The sequence below is a fragment of the Echinops telfairi genome, unplaced genomic scaffold, assembly GCF_000313985.2.
Source record: "Echinops telfairi isolate 266 unplaced genomic scaffold, ASM31398v2 ScPeMD7_4;HRSCAF=17, whole genome shotgun sequence".
Classification (NCBI taxonomy): Eukaryota; Metazoa; Chordata; class Mammalia; order Afrosoricida; family Tenrecidae; genus Echinops; species Echinops telfairi.
The window spans coordinates 35377667-35386775 of record NW_022103900.1 but is presented as its reverse complement, the minus strand read 5'-3'; the positions used below and the strand labels follow the sequence as shown (position 1 = coordinate 35386775).

The window sequence follows — 9109 nt, the reverse complement described above, 5'->3', positions numbered from 1 at the left end:
AACAACAAAGAAGATAAAAAGACCCCTAGTGGTTGTGAAATTTTTAAGGGATAAACTGTTAACCCAAAGTTAACTATTCAAACCCACCCACCTACACCTCAGGAAAAAGACCTGGTGAACTGCTTCCCTAAGGATTACCCATTGGTTCTGTTGACCCAGACATATAGTGGCACTATGTGATAGAATAGAACTGCCCCATCAGCTTCCCAAGGCTATAAATCTTTCTGAAAGTAGACTGCCACATCTTGTCCCCATGAAATGGCTGACTTGTTCAAACTGTCAGCCGATCATCTGTGAGCTAACTGTTTATCTGCTGGACTACCAAGGTATGTTTTTTGTAAAGATTACATCCTTGTAAACACTATGAAAAAATTCTATTCTGTCACATGGGATCACTATGGGTCAAAATTGACTCAAAAGCACCTAACAATAGCAACAACAAGGATGATTAACTAATTTTTCCTGTATCATTTATAGTCCTTTTATAAAAATTGGTAAAATTCTTCTTCATATTCCTCTCCTATTTTCCATCATTTCTAAAATCCTTGATTCTAAGTGAAAAGACATGAACAAGAAAAATATTTAGGTGGAAATTTGCTTTTCTACTTTTACAGGTAAGAAAGTGTACTTCTACTTAAGACGGACATGGAAAGACTCTCCTTAGGTGGAAGTCTTGTCTGCAGAAATAGAAACTATATGTTTTAAATAGAATATGGATTCTACAGATTAAAGAGATAGATATTACCTCTTTAACACCTTTATTTGGCATCTGTATACATCCGAGTCCATCCATAACATGCACATGCCAAAGGTATCCCCTGATATTCTCTAATTAGAATCTGTGTGCCTAGTCAGTTGGTAAGTGTAGTTGTCTGAAACTGTAATACCTAAGTACATTTAGTTGTGGTACACATATCAAAGCATTTGTCATTTCAACATGTTTTGTATAAACAATTCAGTGATGCTGATTATGTCCATCACCTTGTTTTATCACCAGAAGTATCCATTGTTAAATCCTCCCTCACAATTAACAGATACTCAAAGCTTCCTAAACAATTACTCTCTTTCCCCCCCTGCAGTCCGAACCTATTGATATCTTTAATTTCTATACATTTTCCTGTTCTATATATTTCATCTAAGTTAAAAGCAGTCCTTTGGGATGAACATTATTACATTGGAGGAAGGAGTTATTTTATGAGAAAGATAATAAAATCATTAAACAGTGAAGTAATTCTTGGAGATTCTGGTCCCTCAAACTTAAACAATGGTTTGAGTGACTTAAAAAAAAAAAAGAAGGAAAAGGAAAATTGAAGTGGACTTGGAGTCTTTAATGACAAGCAAGTTCATCTCAAAAAAAAAAAATCTGAAAGATAAGCTGTTCTTCGCAGGCAGGTCCCTGACCCTGGATCTATGGACCCTTGATACTGTGCAGCCTTCTGCAGAATGGACTGAGAGGTCAGCCAGGGTAGTCATTTGAGTCTCAGGAGTTGGATTTATCTTCTGCCTACAACTCTCTCCCTCTCCTACTATTTCTTCTTCTTCTTCCTTTGCCCAGAACTCAATGATGACGTTTTTATTTACTAAATAACATTTTCTTAGCATAAATAACCCACCTAGGAAATATAAACAAACCAAATCCCTTGCTGTCAAGTCAACTCTATGTGTTTGAGTTGAACTATGCTCCATGGACTTTTCAATGGCACTGAGCTTTCACAAGTAGATCATAGCCTTTATTCTAAGGTGCCAATATGCGATTGGAACTGCACCTTTTTGGTTAGTAGCCAAACCCTTAATTTATGCCACCAAGTCACTCTAAATGAGCCCACACACTTTTAAAAGGCATTGGTTCTCACAATTGGTCCCTGGACCAGCTGCATAATCTCCTGAGAACATGTTAGTATTACAACTCTCGGGGTCTCCCATCACAGGCATATTTGGGTCAAGCATATAAATTCATGTTATAACAAATCCTCCAGAGAATGTTGATGCATGTTAAAGTTTGGGAACCAGTGTTTAAAAGAATCAGAAGGCATTTACTCTAAAATCTCCTTAGTGAGTTTAGGCATTCACTTACAAGAGCTCAATTTTTTTTAAGTCACTAAAAAGATGCCCTATGCCTTCTACCTGCTACCAGGCTTTTGTAGTAATTTTAGAAGCTATTGACTGCCCCAATTATTTGATACAGGCTTGAAGTTTAACACTTGGTACTAGTTAATAATTCCTCCCATTGTAGTATACAGCAGAGAAATATAAGGTCCTTGGACATGCATTATACCAACTCTGTGGTGATTAGCTATCATCAAGTCAGACCGAGACTCATGGAGACCCAATGTACAATAAGATCAGACTTTTGTGATTGATAGGGTTTTTATTGGCTGATTTGGAAATAGATTGCTAGGCCTTTCTTCCTATCTTTCCTAGCCTGAAACTGCTGAGACCTGTTCAGCATCATAGAAACACAAAATCCCCCATTGACATGTGGAGGGTGGTTATACATGGGGTGAATTGACCAAGTATCAAACTTGAGTCTCCCACACAGAAAGCAAGAATTCTACTACTACCTTCATATTAAACCTAATCTATTCATATTACCCTATGAACTCAGTTATAAGCTTGTTGAAAACAAAAATAATATCATTTTCATCCCTAGATCTTAATTACATAGCACATAATCTGATACAGATAATGCTTATTAAAGGTAGAAATATATAAATATGTGGGGAAATTAATGTAGAAAAAGGTGGAATAAATGGTTTGAAGGAGCCTATAGCAGTGAAGAAAGTGTAATTGTACACTGATATGAGCTACTGACCAATGATCCAACCTATTATATAATTAAATCCAAATTTCCCAGAAGGAAACATATGGTACCCTCATAATAATGTGACATTATGTAGACATAACCTAAACTGAAGAACTTCTTAAAATAGAAACCTTGATTCCATCTGTCTCTTAAAAAATAAAAATTCATAATTGCTTATAATCATGTTCGTTTACCACTTTTTCAAATGCTTAACAGCTGGTGGGGAGCAAGGATAGAAGGGCAAGAGGAGACATGGGAAATTAATAGAAGTAGTTATCCTGCCATGGTTTTAAATGTTATCAGTATTTAAAATATCAAAACAGTATCGGCATACTACTCAAATGGCTTGCCTATAACATGTGATATTGAATCTGCTACCTACTCCAGAGAATTCTGAAGAATAAGTGAGCTAAAATTAAAACTGAAAGCATTAGCATAAAACAAATCTCCAGGAATTAACAGAATATCAAATAGAACAATCTAACAAGCTAATGAAGCACTGAAAGCACTCATTCACCTATGCCAACAAATCTGGAAGAGAGCTACTTGGCCAATTGGCTGAAAGAGATCCTATTTGCACCCATTCAAAAGAAAGATAGGGCAACAGAATGCATAAATTGTAGAACAGTATCATTGAACTCCCATACAAGTAAAGTTTGCAGAAGATTAATCAACAATGTTTGCAGCAGTAAATTGAAAGGGTACTTCCAGAAGTTCTGGCCAGATTCAGGAGGGGACGTGGAACAAGGGATATGACTGCTGATGTCAGATGGATCTTGGCTAAAAGCAAAGAATACCAGAAAGATGTTACCTGTGTTTTATTGATATGGAAATGCGTTGGACTGTGTGAATCACAATGGATAGCATTTATAAGAAGAGGAATTCCAGAACACTTCATTGTGCGCAGGCTGGACCTATATATGGACCAAGAGACAATTATTTTGCAGAGGGTCCGGGGTGGTGGAGATAGTTGATGGTTTAAAACCCAAAATGGTGTGCATCGGGGTTGTATCCTTTCACCATATTTAGTCAGTCTGTATTCTGAGAAGATACTATGAGGAGCTGAGCTGTATGAAGAGGAAAGTGGCATCAGGTTTGGGAGAAGGCATATTAAAATCTGTGCTACACAGATAACGCAACCACACCTGCTGAAAATGAAGAGGTCTTTGAGCTTTTATGATGAAGATGAAGGACTGGAGCCTTTACAAAAATCTTCACAACTGGATCAGCATACAACAACATGACAAATGGAGAAAAGATTGAATTTGTCAAGATTTTCATCTTGCTTGGATACACAGTCAAGGCTCATGGAAGCATCAGTCAAAAAATTAAATGATTGCATTGGACAAATCTGCTAAACAAGATTTCTTAAATTATTTCAGAGCAATGCTGTCCTTTTAAAGACTGGTGTGCCTGACCCAGGCCATGATATGTTCAATTGCCTCATGCATGTGAAAGTTGGACATTGAATAAGGAAGATTAAAGAACAGATACATTGGAATTACAGTGCTTGGGAAGAATGCTGAAAGTACCATGGACTGTCAAATAAAGAAACAAATCTGTCTTGGAAGAAGTACAATCACAATGCTCCTTAAAAGTAAGGATGGATAGACTTTGTCTCAGTACTTTGGATGTTCTTTCAGGAATGATCAGTCCCTGGAGAGTAAGTATCCTGAGTATCATGAAGTATCATGAGTATCATGAGGAGCATCATGCTTGAAGGTCAATGCTTAAAGAGTATCATGGTTAAAGTTGAAGGCCAGTGGAAAAAAAAAAAGGAAGACCTCAGATAAGATGGACTAAAACAGTAGCTGCAAGAATGGGCTCAAATACAACATTTGTGAGGATGACCCAGGACCAAGCAGTGTTTTATTCTGTAGTGCAAAGGATGGCTATGAGTAAGAACCAAAGTGTTGGTCCCTAACAACAACAAAACTATTTCTTTTTTTTTTAATCATTTTATTAGGGGCTCAAACAACTCTTATCACAATCCATACACACATCAATTGTGTAAAGCGCATTTGTACATTCATTGCCCTCATCATTCTCAAAACATTTTCTCTCCACTTAAATCCCCGGCATTAGGTCCTCATTTTTCCCCTCCCTCCCCGCTCCCCCTTCCTTCATGAGCCCTTGATAGTTTATAAATTGTTATTTTGTCATATCTTGCCCTCTCCAACGTCTCCCTTCACCCACTTTTCTGTTGTCCGTCCCCCAGGGAGGAGGTCACACAAAACTATTTCTAAAGGACATTCAAGGGACTCTAAGAAAGAACAATTCTTGGGAAGAATTCAACTAATGAAGAACAATATATGGCAAATTTTATGACTTAGCATGTAAATTGAACTTATTTTCAAGAGTACAAACTCAACCAACAGGAAGTCGACCCCATTGATATGTCTGTTTCTATGTAGAAATGTAACTGATCTATACCTAATGATTCAATTTTGTGTGTGCATTTATAAAGCTGGTATTTATTTCAGGAAGGTTTCAAATAGGCATATTCAAAATCCCACTTCAGTTGTTGAGTACCTTTACACAAGAGACAACACATTTCCATCAATGTTTCTCAAACTAGTGGGAACATCAGAACCTTAAAGCCCGAGTAGTACGGGCAGAACTGCACATTAATAGCTCCCCAGGTGACCAAGGAAAGGACAAATCTGGCTCCACTAAGGTGAGAACTGCTCCTTCCATAGCCATCTGCACCTGGCCTCTCATCCAATTAGCTTTCCATAAGCAAAACCAGAGGTAGTGTTCAAGTGTCTGAGCACAGCAAAGGGATGTATTAAAAATGGCTAAGCACATCCATCTGGAATGAGAAGCACATACAGGGTTCAGAGTGTGTGGGGGGGTGGTCCTTCTGTTCTCGCTCTACAGACAACTAGTGAAGACCTTTCCCCCAGATGCTATGTGTCTTCATCCAGTGTGAAGCACCCTGGGGTCATCGGGTTCTGCCCAAGTTTTTGCCCTGCCTGATACCTTCCCATGCCAGATGCATCTGTCTCAGATGACATATTACCTAATAAAATTCCAAGTCTTTATTCATAGCTTATAGTTCATTTACAGGGTACAACTGCCCCATAAGGTCTCCAAATACAGAAGTAGATTCCTTCATTTATCTCCTTGGAGCAGCTGGTGGGTTTGAACCACTGTCCTTTTGGATAGCAGCCCAACATATAACCCACTGCACCACCAACTTTCCTTATAAAAATAATACTCTCAAAAACCAAACTTAATGCCATCAAGTTGATGCTGAGTCATGATGATCCTATAGGTCAGGTTAGAATTGCACCTGTAGATTCCCAGGACTTTAGTTGTTTATGGGAGTAGAAATCCCCCTCTTTCTCCCATAATGCAGTTGGAGTTGGTAGTTTCAAACTGCTGACCTCGTGATTAGCAGCTCCAAGTCAGGCTGTAAACAAGAGCCAGGACTGCAACGGCACCCCTTCCAGTAGGTGGAGACCAAAAAGAATAATCTTCCCATTATTCCCTACACTCTCCCAGTGACCAAAACCAACATCGTGTCCTGGGGCACTACCTTTGTTTATCTCCAGCTCCACCTGAAATACAAGGCGGATCGGTTGCCAGCAACTTGCCACCACGTCTAGTGGCACTTGCTCTTCATCTCCAGCAAAAAAGGAGCACGTACTTCCAGACCTAGTGCACCCTCAGCAGCCCTCAAGTTGGGCAAGAACTCCTTCTAGGCGTAGGTGGATCTTCTGCCCAACACGATCTTCTCAGTGAGCAGAGTGCAGCAAACCAAAGCAATGTCCTGCTCTCCACCACTCCTCCATCCCAGAGCACCATCCATGTGCCTACACCTGTTTTCCATTTCCTTTTTCTTTTTCATGTTTTTGTTTCTTTTTCTTATTATATTTTTCATTTTCTGGTTCTTTTCTTCTATATCATTTTCCCCTTCCCTTCTTTTTATTAATGAGTCCAGGTGACATAGCAGATTAACGATGGGGCTGCTAACTAACCACAAGGTCCATGGTTCAAACCCACCAAGCATTCCATGGGAGAAAGATAAGGGTGTCTTCTCTGTATGGATTTATAGTTTCAGATATCCTAAGGATAAGTTCTACTCTGCCATATAAGGTTGCTATAAGGCAGAATTAACTCAGTAACAATGTTTATTCTTTTTCTTTTCCTTAATTTTGCTTTTCTATTCTACTTGCCTCTCCACCCCCCTTAGTTTTATTTCTTCCATTACTCCTCTTGTTTTATTTTCCCTCTTCTTTATTTTTGTCTTATGTTCCTTTTATTTTTATTTATTTATCTTCCTTTTGTTGTCATTCTTTTCTTTTTTTAAAATATTTTCTTTTCTTTTTTTATTTTTCTAACTAGCAGGAGACAGAAACCATGCCCACCCTGTTCAGCCACATTCACACCTGCTTGTGCAATCCATCAACTAGATAAAAGTCACCTGATTTATTATAGATACCAGCCAATACCTGTTCCCAAATGTTGTAGAGAAATAGCAAACAGAAATAACTATACACACTTTCCAAACCTCTGTCACACCCAAAATAACACAAGTGGTGAGAAATCTTGGTTTTGCCAAGGCAATGAATAGTATAACATATGTCCACCTATTCCCTTGAAAACATCAAAAGAAAACAATACTTTAAAAATACCTAGGCAACATAAACCAACATACAATAACAAATTAAATATGAAAACATGTGTATCAAAATATCTAGGAAAAAATTAACTACCTGATGAATATTTTTAAAATTATATATAGGGACCTTGTATAAATTGGAGAAAGATCAAGAAAAAATAGAGACAAAATCAAGGAAAACATTGAAACAATTCAGAAAACAATTCGAGAAAATAACAAAAGAAAAACGGACAAAATTAATAAAAATTAGAAACCATTAAAAACTTCAAGTAGAATCCAGAAAATTAGAATTAAAATTTTATAAATAGAAATTGCAGAGCAGCAGCTAGAAGACAAGGACAAGATCATAGTGGCTGGGCTGCTGAGGAGACACCTCGACCAATCGGCACCAGAGGCACTGCCAGCGACAGTTTGAGATGCTATAAATCAAGGGATAGATGAGCTGGAAAATGAGGAGAAGGTTTTTCTGATTGGAGAGGAAGTTGCCCAGTATAATGGGGCCTACCAAGACCTATGTAAGAAATATGAAGACAAAAGAATCGTAGACACTCCATATCTGAGATAAGCATTTTTGGAGTTGTTGTTGGCACCATGATGACTGAGTTGAAGTCCATTTGTGAATTTATGACCTTAAATTTCCCTATGCAAATTATTGACTAGGTTATAACTCAGCTGTCAAGACCGACTACATGTCCGTGGGCCTTCAGTTCATCCCCATGGCCTTCAGGGAGCCAAATATTACCTCGACGGGCATGGCTGCCTAGCACTCACAGTGCATTGCCACTTGGTATGGAAACTGCCCAAGTTTTAAGATGATCAGCCTTGTAACTCGAAGGATGCAAAAAGACTTATTAAATCCGTGATGAGGGATAAAAATCCAGTGGTGATGTTCTAGATTGAACTGATGCATGGAGTTCCTTTGAATTAACTGATGAAGCTCAATCAAAGGATTTTCTGATTGCTATTGGAAAAGCCAACATCAAAAGGCAAGGCACACATATAACCATGATTTCCCATTCAAGACCTACTGGCCACTGCTTGGAAACTGCAACAGACTATCCAAAGAGGGAATTGAATATGAAGTGATAAATATGTTTGCCATCAGACAAATGGACTTTGAGATCATAGAAGCCAGTGTCATGAAGACAAATCATCTTGAAATTATAGAAGGAGGCCAGCCACAGTCTGAAGTAGAAGTAGATATTAGTGCCAGAATCATAGACGTTCCTGCCTTCAATTACCTAGATGCTCTTTCCGCCTGGGTCCTGGGTGCTGACATCTCTATGCCTTATGCAAAGATTATAAAGATTATAAAAGATAACTCTGTATATCAAGTCAAATACATCATATTTGCAATAAAAAAGGCATTAGACATCTAGTTTGGACCTGTGGTAGTTACATAATCTGGTGTTGCTTTGAGGATTAAGAGTGTAGGGGTGGAGTCTATTCTGTCCATCAGGATATAGCCAATGAGGCCTGTGTGAGCATGGCCTTCTCCTGAGGATACTGGGAACTCCTGTATTCTTTCTTGGAGGCAGGAGACACTCTTTCAGCTCACTCCCTTGGAGACTCTCTACTGTCAAGGCTGACTCCCTGCGAGACTCCCTTGAGGATAAACCATATGACCTACCCTGATGCAGCCCTGGGTGCTGGAGAAGCCACGTGGAGACCCCTGCCAT

General features: G+C 38.7%; 1 pseudogene; it reads left to right on the top strand.

Moving 5' to 3' along the window:
• Nucleotides 1-253: 253 nt before the first annotated feature.
• On the top strand, nt 254-8809 carry LOC101640168 (annotated as a pseudogene).
• The last annotated feature ends 300 nt before the right edge of the window (nt 8810-9109 follow it).